Below are 22,759 nucleotides of genomic sequence, written 5' to 3' on the forward strand. Positions count from 1 at the left end.
AGAGGGCCATCTGTAGCTGTCTCATAGGTCTATATCTCAGTCCAGGACCAGACTTCTCTAAAGGGCAGAGGCTTGAAAATGGGGACTTAAACACAGGTGCTTGGCTTTGCAGCTGCAGTAGATGTTGGGTCCCATAGGAAGCCTATCACCCACATGGTGAATTAATGACTATGATACTGCATTTGCTTTCAGTTGTGTTCTTGTAACTAAGTCTAAATTGAGCTGCTGATGGTTTTTGCACCAGCTGGAGTGGTCACACTTTTCCTTAGCAGTTTTTACCTCTTTCTGCTTTTTTTCCTTAATGATGACAAGGGTGCTAATCACGTGATCTTCCACAGCTGTGAAGGTGGCATTGTGTACTGCTTGGAGCCTGAGTCTTCAACACCACTTCTCAAGGCTGCCTTCTGGTTCTCGCTCCTTCTGGAAAGTGTGTGAGTATGCGTGTGTTGACCTACAAGGGTAGCACAGGTGATGCACACTCAACAGTAGCTTCTTAAGGTGTAACTTCAGGACTTCTAACTGCACACCCAATCCTTCTCATCCTCTTACACTACTCCAAGTCAAGAACAGACTCTGGTACTGCTGTCCCTTCACGTGATGTTCTTGCTGGGGCTTGCTCTAGTCTGTGGCATTACAAAATAGAAAGGATATACCCTTTTATCACTGTGCTGTGGCAAGAAAACAGTTGTATTCATTTAGAACTATTGCAGTCTGTTTGTAAGACATGATATAATTGAAAAGTCTGGCACATTTCCCACAGCAAACATTGTTAATCCCCACTAGCTAGGATTAGTCACCACTTCTTACAAGCCTTGACACAAAGCTAGCAAGTTATTCAGTTAATCCGCACTTACAGGATAAATATTGCATCCTATGGGAAATTAGGCAGCGTCTTCTTCCTCTCCTATTGTACAGTGATGCATTGTGTCTCTTACACCTGAAGGTGGAAGAGAAAAATGCAATAACGTGTGATTGATGGTAGCAGACACCTGCTATCACAGTGCAACTGGATCAGCAGGGAAATTTAGTACAAAATAGCTTGCTGAAGTCAGGCAGCGAATATAAACATCATCTTTGTGCTCTTCATGGCACTGGAGTATTTTTTGGTTACACAAGAGTGAGTACTTGATGCCTCACAGCTGCAAGACTCTTCCAAGCATCCTCTCTTCCTTTTTACTGTGGGTTTTCTTCTCTTGTGATCTCAAGCTGTATCTGCAAGTAGTGTCATTGGAGTTGGTTGGTATATTTCCCATGAAACCAAGGTCTCTGACATGAAGGTGTTTCAGGCTCTGAACTTTTGCAGAGTGTAAAGTGCAGCTCCAAGTTTCCTCATGGACAATCTCCAAACCAGCAAGATCTTACTGAGTAGGTGACTTGAAAACCATTTTTCTGGGCAAAATAGCTGAGTGGATCTGGAAATACCAGGTTTCCAGCTGTTGGGCAATTCACCTGGGGAAGCTGGCTTGAAGGAGCACCTAGGAAAGCTCAGAGACTTCAGTTCAGCAGCCCTGACAGGGTGTTTCTTCCAACCTGCACATTGCAAGTGTCCAGTGAAACCAAGACCATGGGTGGGCACAAGCAGGGAAAGAAGGAGACTTCTGGCTGAGGAGCTCTTAATTTGTGAGGAGTTTTGAAAATTTCTGACTTCAGTGTGGTTTGACCCAAAATCTTAAAAAAAACAAAAAAAAACAAAAAAAAAAAAACTTAAGTATTCTCTTAGATGCTTAACTCTCCCTGTGGTTTTTACCAACTTAAATTACATTTTATCTTAGGTCATGGGATAAATAATTACATAAATGAATGGCTGTTTCTTCATGTCGTTGATTTATCATCTCACTGGACTGAGTCATGTTTTCAGGGATTTTAAGCTTAAATTTCACTCCTAGTCAGTGAAGTGGAGTTGTAAGTCTTATGTAAGGTGCTTTTGAAAAGAGAGGACTTGTTCTAAGAGCTTCTTCTGTTTTGACAATCCATCTAGTCACTTATACACATTACTCTGTGACTGTTTCCTTAAATGTGGTAGTGAGTTATGTTCCCCTCTTGCCCCATCCCAAAAAATTCTTTTGGTGACCATGTGTGTGACCAGCCCTGACTCCCCAGCATCTTCTCTGAGTGAACGCTGGATACCAGGTGAAGTCTGGCATGGATATCATAGCAAGTTGAGGCTTTCACGTTGGGTAATGTTTGTGTCTTATCCTTGTCCTTTGCTTTGCAGTGTTCGTTGGCTGTCTAGGAAAAGTTAGGTTTCATTTCCATCCCATCATTAGCCAGCTAAAATAGCTCCACATGTAATGCTGGAGTGATAGGAGGTAGAGCAGTAAAATTGTGTTAACACCATGAGTTCAGCGGAAAAGCAGTGTTTTAACCTCTTACTTGTTTCTACTGATCCTGGACGTGGTGAGGAAAGCTCTCACACTCAGTATCTGTTTGGAAATTCTCTCACCTGTAGTTTGGATTTTTAAATACTTCTTTATTATGTTTCCATCATATTTCTTGAAGACAGGTCAGTAACTGCAGGAAGAAAGCGCTCAGCTCGTCATGTCTTTGCTGACACTGGAACCAGTTTATCCCTGCAGTCCTTTCTTGAGCAGCGTCCTGGCCCCATGTTCAGGGTGGCTGAGCAGAAAGGCATCCATCCCCGCTGGCACCTCATCGGTCAGTCCAAAAGCTGTAATGTTTCAGTGCTTTCCCCAGAGTGTGTCTAATACACCACATTGGTAGGGCTCTTAGAGAAAACGCAGTGTTCAGGCTGCCTTTGTAATCTGACGCTACTCTAGAGCTCCTGGAGGCAAGAGCCGGTTTTTCTTTGGTGCCTGGAGATGACTGGGGGGGAGGTTACAGGCCGGTTGAGATAAATCGCTGAGTCAATTGGAAATTGCCAGCAGTATTTTTCTCCCCTTCTCTCCTCTCCCCATCGAGAATTTACACAAGAAGGTCATGTTACTGTTGTTTCCTCTTCTACATTCCCTGTCAGACAAGGTCATTTTCGAAGCCAATGACCAGTTAAGCTTTAATTCTGTGACCATGGAAAATTATTATCAAAGGGGACAAGCTTCAAAGTAGATGATTAACTGGCACATCCGATGACTGGTTACATTTTAACAGGCTCCTTTTGCACAAATCCCTTCAGCTGTAGTGAACTTGAACTCGTATGAAAATGAGTTTCCCATGAGATGTAATGGGGTGACTCTCCCTTACAATGTGGCTAAAGCATCCAGTCCTGGCTGAATAAACAGATAGTAAGAGAAAGGACACAGTCCCCTCATAACAAACTCCTAGGAGCTTTCCCTGGAAGCCCAGATGTTGTCCCTACTCCTAGTCCCTTGTTACTGCTAGTAGAATTTGCTTTATTTTCTGTTGCCAGGATTAGGAGAAGCATAGTCTAAATTTCCCTGAGATAGGTACAGCCTCTAATAGTCCTTAACTAATGAAAGCATCAAGGTGGATTAAAGTCAACCCCACTCCTGTGTTGGCTCAGGTTTTGGAGTAGCTAAGAGCCAGGCCAGGTTTCTGTGAGATGTAATTCATCAAGGAGGGAAATGCAGAGATGTACAACAGTGCCAGGAGGAGCTAGATAATGGCTGGGTTACAGCAGCATGGCCTAAATTGATCCTTCTACTACTGAGTTTTGGAAAGGTTGTTTTTGTAAAAGAAAATGTGGGGCTGTATGGTGTTTTGGTGCAGAGCACATATTTATAGTCTTCTCATCTGAATTAGGTGCAGAGTTTGAATGATTTATTTTTAATAAAGGAAGAAGAAGGCTGACAAACCAAAGGGGAGTACAGCTAAGTAATGAAACCTCATGGAGAGAAAGGTGATGTCACAAGGGGAGCTTTTCTAGTAAATTTATTCCTTGCTTCATGTGTATACTGCATCAGCCTTTCCCTTGTGGCTTCCCTTCACTGTGGTTTGAAAGGTGCATTTGAGGAACCTCAAGTCATGTTGCTCCAACCTGAAATGTAGCAGATGTTGATGTGGTTAAAGCCATTCAGAGCCAAACTTTTAGCTGCCAGCCACCGGCAGAGGCATCGATATCTATGGAGCTTGGCCTACCTATATCAGCAGAGCATCTGGCACAGAAGTTTACCTCCTTGTTGAAAAACTCACCTAAGACAACTTTTTCTGCACTGATCCTGCACCACTGCAGCTTGCCTGCTTATGGGTATCTAGTCTACCTCCTGTACTACTGGCATGGATGTGTCTAGACTGGCTGTGGCTGTCCCTGTTTGACTGCAGGCCAGTCCAGAGTCTGCCTGATTACACAAGAAATAGGCAGAATTTGCTTTGCTGGTGATGCTGGGGGAAGTGTGAGGCACAGAAACAGGTATGCAGCCCCATCCTTGGCATCGTTCCCCAGACTCAATTAGCTTGTCTTCCTTGAATGACCCCTTCCAGCTCGCATACAGCTGAGGGCAGAAGTTGGCCTTTACTTTGGTTTATTTACAGCAGCTTCATTTTTGTTCCATTTCTCCTATTAGCATAAGGAATGAATTCTGTTCTTGGCTTAGTCAGGGTAACTGTGAGCAGGCTCATGCCTGTGCACTTGGAAGCTGTTTTTAAAAGCTGGCTGATATCAGTGTTATGGTGTAAAGCTGATAAATCTTTAAACAGAAGGTCACAGGGCTGTCTGCAGAGGCCTGACATTAGCTTCTACTGACAGTGATAGAAACTGGTGATGTATGTCTCTGTGGTATCAGAGAAGGATATCTAGAATTCACCTCTGCCTAAAGGGCTAATCTCCTAAAGTCCTTCTGAATGGCTTCTGAGACTGGCTTGATTAGGTCAGGCGTTCACATTTGTCCCACAGGCTGAGTCTGCCATCCCCTTCCCCACGAATAGCTTTGAGTCAAAGCTTTGACAGTGTTGTAAGCACTGCTCATTCAGAAAGCAGAGTAAACTGGTGTGTCTCTGCTGGACAGCTGTTAATTGAGATTTGCAGCACTGAAAGCGTCTGGCAATCAAAAATCTGGTTATAAGCAGTTATTCCTTTTTTCTTTCTAACCACATGAATGGAAACTGGAGTTCTCACTTAGTGACATGATCCCCATTCCCAGGCCTTATAATGAAATCTCGAACATTCAGACAGAGGACCAGAGGAGGAGCCAGCACTGGAAAACACCTTGTTCCTGTTGGAGGTGATGTCCTTGTCCTGGTGGAGACAGGCTCAGATGTGGGACCTGTGTGGTTACACTCCAGCTGGAATTTTATCACCCTTGTTGGCTGCTCTTCCAATTGTGTAACTGTTTGTGAGAAGTTGTCCAGGATGATAAACTGGGTTTTATGCCTGGTAAAACTTGACCATGAAGAACAAGATGTTGGAAATAGTGAAACTGTTTCTAATAGTGCCAGCAAGACAAGGTTTCTGAGAAGAGTATCTCAGAATAAACCAGCTGATACAGCTGGGGATAAAGGTGACAAGAAGTAGCCCTGGAGATTTTTCAGATCTGAAATAGAAGCTTAGGGAGACATTAATTGGTTAATCATCCTTAGACCACTGCGACTACAGCAACATTGCTGTAACAGCAGCAGCACAGGCATTTGCTAACCTCTTTCTCTGTAACTACACTGGGATATGTTAGTCCCTCTTTCTCCTGTTCTCATCAACCTTCTGCCTTTAAAATGCAGAACATTCATATAAAGACATAAAAAAAAATAATCCAGAATTGATTTTACGTGACAGATGTTACTGTCATATTTAGGAAGATGGCCAAAAGGCTAACAGAACTGAAGAAAAATAGAATACAAGCATTTTTCAGTGCCAAGTGATCTGTTGTGACCTGTAGTGTTATTTTCACAGCAGCCTTTTCTATATCTGAACAAGAGAGGATTCATCAAGGTACGCAGGGGAATGCCAGGGGGAGCAGTGGTGGCCTCAAGCCCTGGTGGTCAGGTGCTTGGGTAGTTTTGAACTATGCTTTTCCTCAGTGATTATCTAGGTCCTTTCTTTCGTTGTTCCTGCTTGGATGGAGGACTGCACTGTAACTGCTCCCTGCTGGGAGCAAGGACCTATTTGCATTGTAGTAAATGATTCCTTAAGAGAGGACTAAATTTGGTGTATTCATGTGATACGTAATATCTTTGAGACCTGTCCATCCAGCTTAGTTAAGATATTACACCAGTTGACTGGTGTATTACACCAAGACTGTAGAAAGCTGGCAGCCAGTGGTCCCAACTGGGAAACTGTTTTTCACAGAATTAGGCAGGGCCAACATTTGCTGAGCCTCAGAGACAGGAGCATTGCTCCTCTTTTCCTCAAAGCTGACGCTGTTTTGATGCATGCTGAGGAGCTGGGTCAGAGCTGAAGTTTGTAAACGGGTGTGAAGACACTGCCTGAATGGCTTTGCAGCTGATTACACCAGGAAGGGCTTGGCTCACTCTCCTCCTGTTTCGTCCTAATTTGACTGCAAAGTTAAAAGAAGTGTTTGCTTTTGTAGTACTAGCCCAATTTCACTGGTTTATACTGCAGACTATTGGTGGGAAGTACCTAGGCACTTAAATTTTAATGATAGATCTTTCAGTTAACATGTTTGCACGTTTTATTGTGTTGTTTTGTTATGCTTGTGCAGTTTGTAAAGGGCCAGGGGATCCCATAAGAAGCAACATAATGTAAATCTGAATTATTATATACCTTCTAGTGTCAGCCTCAAGGAAATCCCAGTTGTACTTCTGTTCTTTAAGGACAACAGCAAAGAATCAGCCCTCTAGGAAAACTCAGGAAAGCATTAAATAATTTTTTTCCAATTTTGATGATGAAACTGCAAGGACATAATTCATAAGCATGATGGACATGCCCTGTAGCCTGTGCTAGCAGTCCCCAGGTACCAGCAATGCTGAGGGAGCCAAGCTGGTACCCACTGGACTTGGGTGTTTGTGGTCTATGCTGGAGGTCTGTCCTTACCATGAGGAGTCCATGGGGATGGAGATGGCTAAGGAGACTGGAATGCTGGAGACTGCAAGAGGGATGAGAGGGATACAAGCAAGTTGATAAAATTAGGAGGAGAAAAGCCAGTCCTAGGCAATAGGAAGTGAAGGCAAGAGCAATGAGACCTACCTAAGAAGCCTCATGGAGGCATTTTTGGCAGCATTTCTAGGAGGGGACTGATTCCAACTTTAACAAAACTCTGATCACAACCTTTTTCCGAGGCTTTTACAGGACAATGCAGCTTAGTGTTGCAATAAAATTGGGCTTTGAAATGCTCTGTGCAGCCTCTCTGTTGGCAGCCACATCATCCCAATCAATAACATCAGTCCATCAGCCTTCTAGAAGCACTTAGTAGTTTGGGCACAATCAGCCTGGTTCAAACGCAGACCCAGAGTGTTGCAAATTTAATAGCAATTGGTCTTGTCCCCAATTGGTGTGAACTGAACCTCTGCTGGTGTCAATGGGCTGTGCTGATTTGAATGAATTCAGGACCTTATAGTAAAGTTTTTCTTGAAATCCCATTTTAGGAGATGCTACTGTTAACATGGGACTGTATCTCGTCTTGAATATAAATGCAGAGTTGACTGCTATTAAATACACAAGTGACTAAACCATTTAGCAATAGCAGCATGCAATTATCAGCTCCTCTGTGATCACTGTGCACTTCAGACTGATGGCTCTGGGGACTCACAGCTTAGCAGGGGCTACCCCTGGTGCAGGAAAAGCCCACACTTTGCAAGAAAGTGAGGTTTGGGAAAGAGCAACCCTTTTCTCACAACCAAAATGGACTGCAGCCAGGTGTTTGGGATGCAAGTTCACCTCACGCAGCATCTGCTGAAGATGTACAGCACAGCTCTGGCTGTTCAGCTATTAATGATCCTAACTGTATTTTCTTTGTGGAGCGAGTGAGTCCTGGGTCTCAGGATCAAGCTCCAGGGTAATTACTACATCACTGTCCCACCACCCTCACAGCCCTGTGCTCCTGCACTGTCTCAGGACAAGGGGAGAAGAGACACTGGAAGTCTCAGCTTTCCTTTAGGGTACCTAACCCAGCTTGGATCAGAGACCTCCATGGTGCCAGGGTGTTGCTCTTGCTCCATGAGCAGATATCTCATAGCACTGGGCTTTGTTATGATTCAGAGTCCAGTTCTTTGTCCTCACTGCTTGAACCCTGTTTAGAAAACTTGAAGTGCCTCCCACCTCTTGAAGGTGTTGACTCACCTGCACCTAAAGGCAGTGGATTGAAACCTGAGAATTTGTCTAGAAAAACAAAACAAAAACAATGAGGCAGTTAGTGATGGTTTAAAGAGGTAGCTTTGAAGATAGAATTTTATCTTTAAAAAGGGTGTGTGAGGAGGATGAAGCAAATGACTATGAAGGACAGATGTAAGGAGAAGCCTGTAGCATCTGCAGTCCTTCCATTTTTTTGCTTCATTATCTGTCTGGAAAGTGATGGAGAAATACAGAACCAAACAGTTGTTTGCTTTTAAAGTATTTTAATCTTTAGCTCGAAGGTTGGGAGAGCCTTGTATTGGCCTTAAGCCACATGTTTTGGTTTGGTTTTCCTTGGGGGGTGGCAGAGAATGATTTTTTTTTTTGTTTTCCTCATTGAGATGAGACTTGTTGGAAAAATTCCTCCAAGATGAAACTCACTTGGGCTTGGCATAGTTACACTGGGAATAAACACCATTCGTGATGTACAGGACATTGGGCAAAATATATAGCAGGCCCTTTGCAGTGATCCTCTCTGTTATGTCTAGCCTACCACGCAGGGATTTCACGATTATTGCAGAACATAACTCAGCGTTGAAGTGATCCAACAAAATTTGTTATATAAATCTTTACAAAGACAAGGGGCAAAAAGAAGGGCAATGCACTTAGGAGTCTGAATGCTGGGCATAGAGAGCACGTGGTTTATCTCCACCGAACAAAGTTCTGCAGCAAAACCTGTATGCATCAGCACAAATGACAGCCGAGGTGAAAGAGCCCTCCGTGTCTTGACCAGCAATCTCCGTAGTCCAGGCAGCATTTTCTTTTAACCTTCTCATGCCAAGCCTATCCTGGCTTGCTGTTAGTGCTGTCAGAATAGTTGGTTTTAAAACTCTCATTTGTTAATGGAACAGTGACACTGGTTTGGGTCAGCTTGAGCATTAACTCTCCAATCTGCTCTTTGAAAAGAACAAACCAAGAATGTTAGTTTGGAGTTGAACAAAATAGTTTTGCTCTTTTAAATGGCCAGGACAGCAGCTCCTTGCCCCATTGTCCTCTGGAAGCCAGGCTTCTTGTCACTGTGGCTTCCAAGGTAGGACTTGGGTTGTTCTGCTGGAGGTCAGGCTTGGTGCATGGTGAAGAGAAGCCCCCTTTTCCATGTGGAAGAAGGTTGATATAGCAATAAGGGATTTGAGACCGTCTCTTCTCTATCTTTCCATTGCTTTGTTTGGCAAGTGAAAATACTGGCAGGGTCATGTACCTTGTCTTCTGAGAGATATGTGTTCTGCCCTGGCATCATTTCCATGATGCCAGACAAATACTTCTCATAGATCATGCCAAGCTGAAATTCACTGGGTATCAAAACTCCTGTTAATATACAGAGAGTACTCTTATATGTTCAAATATCAACATATCACCTAGTTAGAGACAAGACACAAAAGAGCAACTCTGCCAAGGGAAATGAGATGAGATTCCTATGCCACTGAATGAAATATTACCTTGTGTAAACCAAATGAAATGTGAGTCCTGAACCTCTCTGTTAAACCAAACTACAGCTGTTTCAAAGCCTATCCAAACAGCACTACAAAGAGCATTTTCTTTCTTTCACTTTCCCTAGACAAAGCACTTATCGTAGAAGTGAGGATGAGAACGAACAGGTCACCCCATCAGCCTGCTGCTAGATCAAACCTGATGGGAAGCCCAACTTCCAGCTGGCTTGTTACAATGGCCAAAGGAGGTGAGACCAAAGCCCATCTCCCAAAATCCAGCTGTGCAACCAGATCCAGGAGGAGGCTGTTCAGACCAGTTCCTCCCTGAACACACTTCTCTTTTCCGTCAGACAGTCATTTAATGGTTTCCAGAACCAGAGGCTACATCCAATGTACTTTTTCTCTGTGAATTTGTCTAAGTTGGTGCAAAACCCAGTTCTGGCCTTTACAACGGCAAGTGGCATGCGGTTGCACAATCCCACCATATGTGAAAACATACACTTAGTTAAGCTGTAGATATTGCTCCTTGTTGAGCAAACCACACCCTAAGACTTTGTTTATAACAAGATGGGAGGGACCACATTTGAAAACTGTTTCATGGCAACTGAAATCATAATTAGCACAGCTATCTTCATATGTTGCAAGATAATTTCTCTTCTGGAGGGGGTGGATGTTAAAGTATATGTAAATGATCAATTAAAATGAAGGGCTTGTTACTGGCTTGCTCTCTAGCTGCGATTTGTTAGACAAACTTGGATAATGTACATTCTCGAGCTGTCGTTGCAAATTAAGACATAAAAATGCAAAGGGGTTTTGGAAAAGGATCTTATGATGCTTTCTGGTTCACACGTCATCCTTATCGAAGGGAAAAGAGTCACAACTGCGTGACTTCTTGAGCTGGGCGTGAACTAAGCAACTAGTTCAGTGCAGTGAAGGCAACTGTACGGTCCTTCGGTTCTCAGGCATGGCTGAGGGCAAAAATGAGTGACAGCACAGCAACTTTTATGGTATTAGCTATAATTATAGGCTGCTGTTCTTTGTCAGCACAGGAGGAAAAATCAAATATTTACTACTGAGGGTAAATGGAGAAGCAAGAGCTTTTTTCAGTATGTGTGTGCAGAGAGTGGGCCTGGTCCTACGCTCTTAAACAGGTGGATCTGAAAGGTGTCAGCTCCTGCTCTTTGTCAGTAGATGCAAGAGACACAGCGATCACGTAGAAAGGTCCAGAGCTGATAACACGCCATGGCTGACTTTGGAGCTTTTTGTACTTTTAGCACTGTTGGTGGCAGAGATACTGACAGCAGAATGATCCCAGTTCCCTTCATTTGAGAAATGATTCAGGTTCTGTAAAAATAAAGCTTGATACAAGCAGCCCTGTATCCTCTGAAATGAGGGCTGCAGCTCTTGAACTTTCAAAAGGACCTTTTTTTCCCAGTTCTTTAGAGAAGACTTGAGCGTTTTACTGTTAGTGTGGATCACCTGTTTCTGGACAGCTCTCCCGAACAGCATTTTCTGGGAGCACTCTCTTTTACTGTGGCCTGACACTGAAGCTGAGCATTAGCAGATTTTAAACTCAGATCTAGTTTGGTATCCTCAATACTGACGTGAACTATTTTCTTCTCCACTTCAGCCAGATGTTGGTCCCTTCAGTAAAGCAACCTGTAATGGTTAATGCTTCCCTACGACCATTCCTCTTATGTGTAACCAGAGAGGCAGTGTGAGCTCGTGATACCAGAGCATCTTGTCTTTGGCCATCTGCTCTGGATGCTTTTTGAGGCAGAGAAGATCTATTTCCAGACAAGTGGCACTTGGTTTCAGTGGGAGAATCTGGATCTTTAAGCAAAAGGTTTTGCATAGACTTGAAATAAAGAAGGGGGAGGGAGCGTGAGTGGGAAAAAATATTTTAGTAACATTTGTGGTTTGTAAGGTCTTATAATATTTCAACAAATGGCATGTGCATATCATACAAAGGCAGCTGTAGAAACAACCTTCAGAGAGTTGATACCTCTTTTAATTAATTAATTACTTGGGCTATATAAAAGGACACATGATTTTAGCACAATGCTGCTACTGGGTTTCCCCACCTTTGAAAGTTGTTAGTCCTGTCTAAACACTCTACCTTGTAGAACCATACCTTATGCAAGGTCACTCCTCTGAGGCTCTGTCTGTTCAATGGGACTGAGGTGAAGGCTTTGGTTTTGCCGTGGGATCTGCTGGGGTGAGGTTTGATGAGGAATGCAGTGAATCCTCTGTGCTGTGCATCCTCATGCATCCGCTGTGCTGTGCTGTGAGGAATGCTGTGCACCCTCACGCGAACGCTTTGAAACGAGTGGAGCAGCTTATTGCATTTCACATGCAGGGAAATACACACTCCTGTAAAATCAAGGTTGCTTTCTTGTTCTGTGCCTGCTCCATAGTGCAGAGCTGCTTTTTGCGGCAGATTAAATGACTCAGCTCCAGGAACTGAAATAATGATTCAACTAAAACGTTAAACAAAAGTTGCAGGATGGCAAAAAAGCCTTGTGTGGACTTTCCACTCTTCCAACAACTACTTATGACCTTTCATACAGTCAGATAAGTGGCTTTATCAGACAAAATCCTGAAGCAGGAACCTAGCTTGTTAAAAGAATCACTTGGGTTGCAAGTGACATTTCTTTCCTTCCCTTTACAAGCTTGATTGCCACATTTTAAATGGCAACATTTATTCTGAGAAGAGTTGACTGAGACTTTAGCCACATCGTTGATTTATGCACCAGATACCGTCAAATTGTATTTGTGTTAAGGAATGAGCCATAAGCAGGGAACTGGAAACTGTGTCTTAAAAGGTGAATATCCTCTGGATATCTAGGTTCAGATCTTAGGTCACAGCATAAAATGAGTATTAACAACTCCTAGAGTCTACAGGGGGGTGTGTGCTGCTGCTTTTTTTTTTTTTTTTTTTAAATTCAGTCAAGTAAACCAGTGCACAGTTGACACTGTTAAAAATAGGACAAAGACTGGCTAATAAGTCAGGTCAGACTTGAGGTGCATCTGCAGAGCAGTGTACAACCATGTATAAGAGGTTCAGTTTATCAGTTGATTTATTAGATTTATTTCTTCACCTGGGACTTTGAGCACCCTGATGAAAGATAAAGATATCTCTGCCTATGGCAGGAGGGTTGGATTAGATGATCTTTAAAGGTCCCTTCCAACCCAAACCATTCTATAATTCCTCTCCATTACAGGTACAGCTTCATAAGAAGGAGGACGATGTCAATGTATGGAGCATTTTTAGGTTCTTCAGAACTGATTCAGTCCTTTCCAAAAATCCCAAACTTTGTCAGCTGATCATTGGAACAGATTATATTTCTTGTCTTCTATCTCATTTAGAGAAGGGAAAACTTAAAATATGCAACAAGAGGAATAAGGAAAGCAGGGAAAATGGAAAACCAGTACAGCTGTGTGCCTCAGGCAAACCTCATAGTGCTCCCAAATCACAAATCTTGTTCCAAATCATACAGATGTAAGCGTTTCTCAGTGAAATGGTTGTCTAGTTGGGGTGGCATGGGAGAGGGGGTTAGACTGTAAAAACCATCGATTTTCCTAGATATAATCTTAAAAATAGTTTAAAAATCCAGCTTGAGGTAGTTGCCTGTTTTGGAAAATTGCAACACAAGGAGCTAAAACTTAGCTAAGTTGCGTGCAATAGAGAACAGGGCTAGATGCTGAAAGGTCTTGGACAGGCTGTGCCAGGAGTACAGTAATGTAATCTGTAACATAAAGTATATATTATGTAAACATAACATTTACCGTAATGTAAAGTATAGCTGAGAGTGTCTGATAGGTAGAGAGAGAACATTAAGCAGCTTCTGGTGTGTTTACTCTGGAGAAATTGTAAATGGATGTTAGAGAACCTGCTTCATGACTGCCATTTAGATTAGGAAGCTAGGCAGATAAATATTGCTGTAGAAAATGCTGAAATGTCAAGACCCTCAGACATTTAGGCAATGTTCTTCTGGGAACCTACAGGACAAAGTAAACCCAGCAGATGCCCAGACGTCTTCTCTACCTGCAAATATAACTCATAACGGCCCTAGGAAAAGCAAATCAAGCTGAACATGTTGTTATATAGGCTGTTTCTGCTCCACAAAGATTCCTTTAAAATGCAGTTACTTGGTTAAAATAAATTCTTCAGTATTTTCAGCATCTTTGTGAACAGAAATCCATGGCCTCTCTCATTCCTCAAATCACTTCTGAGTTACTTATTTCTTCAAGAGAAGGTCTTTTAGCACAGATTTTTCCTCTCTCTCTTTTGCCTGTAGACTCAGCAATGCTCCTGAGCATGTTAATTGAGGGGTATGTCTGCAAGGAGTTTCAGGACTATTGTCCTCTAAACAAGGCTCTCCTGGGGCATCTATGTGGATAGGAAAGCTGGGAGTGGGAAAGGAAAGCTGGGTGGGTAGTGGGGTGATTAAATTTCTGCAGGACAACTTGGAGTCAGAGCCAGGAAACAGCAATCTTTGACTGGCTCAGGTCAGTCCCATCAGCTCAAAAATGGTAGTTAGGATTAGTGTTGCTACAAGGAAGGTGAAATATATTGCCTTTTCTTTCACTGCACTGCCTGGTGAAAGCTACTGTGTGAAGCTGGGAAAGGTTCCATGTCAGTCATGGCAGTGAAGCATGAACATTGCTTTAGGTAGAGCCCTGTAGTCAGCTTGGAGGAAAGAATTAATAAAACATCTTAAATATGTTCTAAGTGTAATGTAGTCCTTAAACCTTCCCATAAATGTGAAAATGCTGAAGGGGGTCTCTTCTTAAAAAGCCTTATATTCAAATACTATGATCAACAATTGTAAGAATCGCAGAGTAGACACCAGACAAAGTATTGACATGTCTTAGCAGTGTCTTTGCTCCCAACCAGCCCTAGGAATGTCTGTCTTCCCCATCTGTTATCTGGAAGCAGTTTGAATGTTGGGGAAGATGCTCCAGGCCCCATGGCATCCTCCTGAGTGATCAGCTAATGGTCTTGGAGTCTAAATATCACAAGATTTGGAATAAAATCTGGGATGTTAAGTTAGAGCTCATTGCATGATTGGTAGCAAAGCCAGTGCCCAGCTCAGGCAGCCTGCTGGGTGGGTCCTTCCTGTCCCCAGCTGGGCAGAGCAGTGGTTGCATCTTTGCAGGATAATAGTACAGGCATGGCTCAGTGCTCTGTGGTTGCACAGAGGGTAATCTAGATGCAGGAGATAGAAATCGAAGAACCATCTGGGCTGGAACACTGCTTCTTCCCTGATGCTGATTAAACGATTAGCATGAAAGATAGTTATCTGATATGATGGCAGTTAAAGACATATCTATGTGGTGCTCACATAACTAGCCAAAATAATTAGCACTGTGACTTAACAGCTCAGAGAGTAACTATATAAGCTTCTTTTGATAATGTGCTGATGTTGTGATGACACAAAGTGGCGATGTGTTTTGTGGGAAGTCTCAGGCTGGCTGCTACTCTGGCTCTTCTTTGTAACTGCCCTTGTTGGTCTTGAGCTCTTGTTTTTCATTTTTTTGAGACTATTACTAGTATTGAGGAGACACTGATATTTCAGGTCTTTTCTTCATTTGGACTTCTTCATTTTGCTTTTTGTTGTCTATGGAAAATGGTCTATTCTAACACTGTCCTGGCTAGATCTCATTTCAAGCTGATGTTCAAACATACTCTACTGCCATATGAGGCCAGCTAGTGAGTATTTGCCAAACAGAAGCTGGGCAAGCAACAACGGTCTGGATTGGAATGAGCAAAGAGAAAATGGAAATTACAGGAATGTAATTTTGAACATCTCAGTGAGTCACAATCCATTTGTTAGCAGCAGAATGCCTTTTGGAGATTGTCTGAAAATGTGGGAAGAAGAGTACGGGAATATCATGTCACCTTCACTCACTCTAAGTAGACCATTGTCCTGCTGCAAGACTTCAAAAGACATGTTGCCCAACAAGAGTTGTGCTGGCAGAGTTGAGTTCGGAAACAGGGAAGGAATCAAGTATGTAGCCTGGCACTTGAAAACCAAAAATCAGAGTATAGTTATGCTCTGTTCTCTTTTCTAGATATATCTGTGATATTTAAAGAGAGAGAAGGATATGGTGCTCTCTGATCTGGAGAAAATTGTACTTCAATATTAATCTGAAAGTAGATGGGAGCCCTATCCAAATGAAGGTAGCTTTGTGGTTTATCCTTTAATAATCATCTTATCTTAACAGGGAGGCATACCATCTGTGTGATGATTAATCTCTGACTCTATTTGGTTACTGAATGTTATTCATTAAAAAAAAATGGCTTAAAGTAAACATATTTTACTGCCTCGGATAGAATCTGTTTGGGAACTGTTTCATTTGAAGATCGTATTTCCCTGGCACTTTTCAATGATGACTATATGGGAAATACCATTTTTAAAGTATTGGCTGGCAGATGTGATTTGTTATCTCTGCCTCCATATTGGCCTTCTGTGCAGATGCTCTGAGAAAATGTAACCGAGACACAGCCTGTCTCTGTGTCGCTCATTGCCGTGTTTGCTCTGAGGTCTTCAGAGGAACTTCTCCAGAGCCACCAAGGACTGTGATTTTTTAACATGTGCATGGTTCTCCCACCCATCTAAAGCATTTGCTTGGAACAATTTTGTAAATAGTGAGACTTCTGGTAACACAGAGATGCGGAAGGAAGACACTAATGACTTAGGTCTGATCCTGTCATTTTTGCTCATGGTCAAAGAGTTCTGTTGACTTGGAGAAACCAGGAGCACAGGCATGACCAGGCCATGCTGCTAATTATACTCCTCTTGGACGTCACATTCCTTTTTGCAATGCAAGACCGAGACTTTTAGTGAATTCTTTACAAGCTGTTTCATAGTCTCAGTTAAGCAACACATCCATTATTCATTGAGTTTATTATGACAGTTCCTAGGGACCAAATAGAGTAGGGCTTAACTACAGTGGGCATCAAAGCCCCTGCCCCCTGATCAGGTTGAACAGGAGGGCAGGGACGATGGGGAAAGGGGTGGCTGCAAGGCACTTGGTTACAGGCTTAGCCCTGTTCTCGTTCAGCAGTGCATGTGCTTGAGCACTATGCAAAACAGCAGCCTGATTTCTGCACTCTGTGTTGATATGGGGGCTGCAGAGAGGAACACTGAAGTGTGTGAGAACATGACACAAATAGAGAGCAGAAGATCACTCTGTTCCATATTTCCCTTTATTCTCTTCTTTTTCTTCTCTCCCCACCCCCCACCCCCACCCCCCACCCCCCCCCATGCCTGCCACCTTTTTCTGATCTGGCTTCTTTTTGTGTCATCTTTGGAAATCAGCTGGACTACCTTGGCAAAAAGATTACTTTCAAGGTGTGACGACTTAGAAACCAAGGCCAGTTCTGGTGAGCAGAGAGGCCAGATGTGGATGTGAGACAGACTGGTGGCTCCTGGGCTCACAGCCTTCTTGAAGACCAGGGGAACTGGGAGGGCTGAGGCTGTCATGGGGCTGTAGTACTGTTTGTAGCTGAGTTGATTTAATTTCTATAGAGTGAGCACTAAGGCATGCTGGCAGTGCGCGTGGGCCTTGTGTAGGGTAGGTGAGAGAAGCCCTAGTTTTGGGAAAGCCAACCTGCTGAACCCAAAGTGCAAATTTTTCACATGCACATAGAAAACAGCGCTTGACTCTGCTCTCTAGCTGATGTGAGTCTGGATGAGGAGTAAGGAGGAAGCATCCACCAAGTTTACGGGGTCTTCCTGGCTCTGCTTAGTCCCATTTAAGTGGGGCTCGGTGGTGCACACCACAGTGTCATGCTGGGACATGCTGCTCAGAGCGCTGTACTGCTTGGCATCGCATGAGCGCCTGTGGGGTTGTAACAGTCTCCGCAGGAGCTCATGTTCCCTTCATGGGACACAGTGACTAGCATGACTTGGGACCTCATGCACTTTGGAGATTCTTCTTTTGGTACCCCAAGATGATCCTAACAGCAGGTGCAGGGTGACTGTAAAAGGCTCGTTTTGTAGAGTGCCGCTTGCTGCTGCTCTCGCTGTCCCCTGCTCAGGGGTTAGGATGTCAATGTGGTATCCACCCAGCCAAGCCTTCTTCTTCCTTCTACTTTAGAGGCATCTGAGTTCAGCTCCCTGGGGCAGAGCCTGCAGACTCAGAGGTGCAAAGGTTCAACTGCTGTGAACTCTGTCCTGATTTTGGCACTCCTCCTTAAGTGTGTAAGTATGCACTTAAGTGTATAGGTATGCACTAGCTAGTGTTGCTTGTAGCCGGATTTGCACCTTACAGCTCTTCGGGGATCTGTCTTCCACCTTTGTGTTTTACAGAGCCCTCCAGGCTTCACACCTTTCTCACCCCACTAGCTGTGACTTACTGTTTCTGCCTTAAAACAACCTTCTAGACCACGGATGCACTGTGTGCTACAGCACGTGCCTCTGGAGGTGCAGCTGAGGGGTTTTATTGTCTGCTTCCCTGCTGTGGAAACACAAAAAGGACCCCTCTGGGGTACTCTGACCACTGAGGAGTGTGCTCAGCTGCTGGGACATAGCTGCTGGGATCCCTTCAGCAGCGCAGGTTATGTCAAAGTTGTATAGAGCACCCAGTGCTCTTGTGCAGATGTTGGAGACAAGATTTGGGTGGGGGGCATCTTAACTACAAGTTTGCATCCTATGAACTCTACTGGAGTTTGGGAAATTTGGCATCTCAGTGTCCAGAAGAGGGTCAGTCCATTATTTAAATTAAGTAATGGCCTTTTCTTCTTTCAGTCTGCTGCTAATAAACTTGTAAACTAAAGAGAAAGGAGTAAATTGGGAATGGCTCCAGTGGAGCCGATAGAAATGGGCAGATGCAAAGCTGGAGGCAACAAAGTTGACTTTTGAGTCCAATATTGGACTTTGAGGCTCATCTTCTGGGAGGTTGGGGGAAGGTGGGTTTGCCTCCATTCCTTCTGAGCTCCTACAGAAAAAATACCCATTTTCTTCCATTTTTATGGCATCGTAATACTGATCTACATTGGAACAGCACATGCCAAGAAGTTATCTTTCCATGGAAAATATGTTAAAATGCTTTTTATGGAAGATTTCCCTACTGTTAGAGATCCTTTCAGGATTTTTCTTTTAAGGAGCACAGTAAGTTACTGTGTGAGCCCCTCTGCAGCCTGTGCCAATGCCAGCCTGCCTGTCTGAAGGTGGAAACCAGAGAGGCCAGCCAGCAGGTCCCCTGAAGCACAGTGCCACCATGTTGGCTGCTTGCAGCTGACTGCTGTGAAAGGTGACAGGGTGACACAATGGTATGACACATTTTCCAAGCTGCTCCCTTTACATTATGGAAACTGTTGGCAAAGACGGAAAATTCAGCCCGTAACAAAATAAATGGGTAATTGTGGCTGGGCAGTGGAGGTGGGTGGATGTACATCAGTTAGCATGCCTTTTAAATTTATTTCTTTCCTTCTATCTATGTTTTAGATCTTTCATCTTGTGAATCTCTGGGAGGCAACAAGTGATATAGGATCTGAAGGACACCTAGTTCAATGCTATCCAAAATCCCATAGCTGCCTGTTGTTGGTGCAGATCTGAAGATGCGGCGCATGTGCTCAGAGAGATGGAACATCACACCGTGCTACATACTTCAGCTGTCCAGGTAAGCAACTCTCTCCAATCCACATCACAAGCCCTTACACTTCAGGGTAATAAAACAAGATGTCTGCATAGGTGGTGGTGCTTCTTCAAGAAATTCTTATTACAAACTGTCTACACAGAAAATACTTGAGGGATTCGCAATGAAAAGAAAGGGATAAAGACCTCTGAACCCAACTGGGAACTCCAGCATGAAGGGGAGGTCAGGCACATGGAAAGATGCATGCTGTCCTACCTCGGAGAACGGCAAGTGTCACGTCAGCTCTGTAACAGTGGAGCAGCCTTGCTCTTGACGGTCAGGCTGTCAAGAGCTGACTTTCCAAAACAGACCAAGATCTTTTTTCATGAAGTAAGCCAAACTCCTGCATGAGAGCTTTTTTTCAGTTTCAGGGGAAAAAAAAAAAAAGCTATTTTGAAATGCTGTTTTGATTGGTCTGTGTAATACAGCTTCCTGCCTTAGTCAACATTCAGTACACCTAAGAATTAGGGACAGAAGGCCCTCTGTCCCGCCACGGCCAGTGCTTCTGTAAGTGTGAGGAGCTGTGGTAGTTACTTGTATTATACAAAAAGAAAACTCCCTGAATCTGTTTCCTTTTGATGTTGTGACTATCCGTTGCTGAATGTTTGTGTACGGGTAATTCTGATTACAAAATATGTCCTTGCTTACAATGTCATTATCAAAACTAGAGGGAATCAGAACTCTATCATGTGCAATTGGTCAGCACTGCTTTCCTGCCAAGAGTTTCCCCTAAGCAAATAAGAGATCTAGCTGACATTCATATAGATGGGGTTTTTTGTAGTTTGTTTGTTTGTTTGTTTGGTGGGGTTTGTTGTTGTTGGGTTTTTTTTTTGCAATGCATTTAAGATGATTTCATATGCTCATTCTGCTTAAGATTGTCAGTGGTTTTTGGATGTCTTAGCAATACACTGTTTCAGGTAGGTGGCTGACAAGCCAGATGTCCCCATGGTTGAAGTTTTTTTATTCCTGGTTTGGTTGCTGGGTAGTTGAATACTGGTCATATATATTTTTATTTTTTGTATCTTCATTTCCCTGTCAGTGAATATGAGACTAGCATTAGTGCCCCCAGTATAAAGCCCTGTAAGGGTCTTAGAGTGGAAAATGCTGGATATGACCTCAGTGGTGATGCCACCAAGTTCTGGGGTGTTTTAGAGATGCCAGCGATACGCACTGGGATGGTATGTATGTTCACCGTTTGTTCTTTGCCATCTGCTATGCAACAGGAGCAGCTTGTTTTTGTAGAAAAACAAAGTTCCTCTTTCAGGTCTCTATGTTGCTGTAGAAAATACAGAGCATTCCCTTTCACTTTTAGAAGGAAATTAACCTAAACAAAGCACCGACTGTGACTTGACCTCTAGGCTGATGGCCAATGTCATTGTCCTTCAAGGGCACATTAACAGCAACCTTCAGTTCAGAGGTGTTGATTCGTATCTCTCCCATGAGATGCCAGAACTGGGGACAAGGCATGGATCCCTCTTGCATTGCTCAATGCTGCTGGACCAGTCAGTGTCAATGGAAAAAATGTTTGTTCTGCTGTTGGCCTGTCCCAAATCCCTGGACAGGGATTTGGGAGAGGGCACAGTAAAGGTGTTCTTGCAGGTAAATGCAAGCTATCAGACAGAAACAACTCTGAGACTGTAGGCTTTCCTGCAGCCAGATGATGTTAATAGATCCCACCCTCCACTGCATGCTTTAGAGGAAGATGCAGTCTTCATAATAGTCCAAATTCACAGACTTTTATTTGCACCATAATCATCTCTGGAAAGAAATTTCTCACTGATTAACACATGCCCAGAAGCATTTGCAATGAATAGGCCTTATAGTTTTGTCTTCAGTGTACCGCAGACATTTGTTCGTATCTTCAGCTGGTGAAAACTGGCATCTCTTTGTTGCCTTTCCAAGTCAGTTTACAATGAGTGAAGATTGGTCTTTCTGTTCTCCTTCACATGAAGGTCATGTAACTTTCGTGGCTTTGTGCAATATGTTCTTTCTAAAGAGAAATGAATGTGCAGTTGTCTTTTATTTTGCAATGATCTTCTAAAGTACCCAGTTCAAAGATTGGGCGTGCTTGACACACTTTCCACCCATTTCTTTCAAGTTAATAATCCTCTGATGCCTCTCACATGATCTGTTGGTCCTGCGAGGGTTTGAGCTTTGATGGAGGAGGAGTCTTTGAACAACAAGGGAGAACTGGAAAATCTGGGGAACTTCTGTTTTAGAGGCTTTGATATTGTGCTGGTACTCTATCCTACTGTTAGGCTGTTTCAGTATTTCCAGTCTCAGAGGGTCATTTCATAATAGGTATGGGAAGGATTCTCACTTGGCCTGTCTGCAGTTTTCTTAGTTGCTTGGGGAAGACCATAATAACTTGCCCACTAAGACTACCAGAACCTTGTCTTCAACAGGATCTAAGAGCAGGATGCTTCAAAGGAACAATGCAAAAAGTTGGAGGAGAACCAACCCCCACTGAGGAAAGGTCTCATCCTAAAGCCTCAGTAAGAGAGCTGGGAGTCAGACATTTTTCCATCCTTCTCCTTTCTTCTCTGTGATGATTAAGAGTGTCAGCTGCTTCTCACTGTGAGCAAAGGTTCAGGAATTTCTCTCACAGATAGTGGATACATGAGTCATTCTGCAGGCCTGCCGAAGTCAGGACTCAGCTTCCTGCGCAGTCAGGCTTTGAATCAGATCCCCCAGTGTGGCAGGGAAGTGGGTTGTTAGCTAGGCATCCTCCAGACCTGCATCCAAAGGGATCCCAAAGATGAGAGCTCAGAGCACTCTAGGAAGCTAGAGGAGTCTCGAAGCATTTACAGGAACAAACTGACTTGAGAGGGTTTCAGGCACTGCGAGCAATGAAGAGGAAAAGTCCCCTTTGAAAGCCAGTAGAGTTTGGACTCCAAAAGCCAGTAGAGGTTTTCGGGAACCACTGCCTTTTCTGAGAAGAAAAGCACAGAGTTTGAACTATGAATCCACAGCCACCCCAAGCTATGGATAAAGGCAGAGTATCAAAAAGTCCAAGACAAGCAAGCCTGGCACAAGTGGTTGGGAGCAGAAAGCATCCTACAAGACAGGAGCTCAACTGCTTGAAGAATGTCAGGGTACATCACACAGTCATGGGGGAAGAAACCAGCAGTTCCACAAGCAGCAGTAGGAGTCAGATCTGTGTTCTAACATGTCCTTCTGGGCATTCTCCGGTATCAAGGGAGCTCAGTTTATCAGCCCTTCCCCTAGTAGGGCACCAACAGAGACTTTCTGCTCTGTTTGAGCCCCAGTTTTCTCAAAATTCATAGGAACTTGGTACGTTGGTGGCTTCTCTTCTTGTTCCAATTCCAGTTGAAATTGGACAACAATTCCCAGAGGCAACAGGGCACATGGTGTGACCACGCATATGGGCTGTCTCCCTTATGTATTGGGAGGAAATAGCTGCAGGTCACTTCTGTGGTAGAAGTTGCCACTTTCATAGGTCTGATCTCTGGGAGGAATCACCTCTAAA

This window comes from Strix aluco, chromosome 11 (genome assembly GCF_031877795.1).
Source record: "Strix aluco isolate bStrAlu1 chromosome 11, bStrAlu1.hap1, whole genome shotgun sequence".
NCBI lineage: Eukaryota > Metazoa > Chordata > Aves > Strigiformes > Strigidae > Strix > Strix aluco.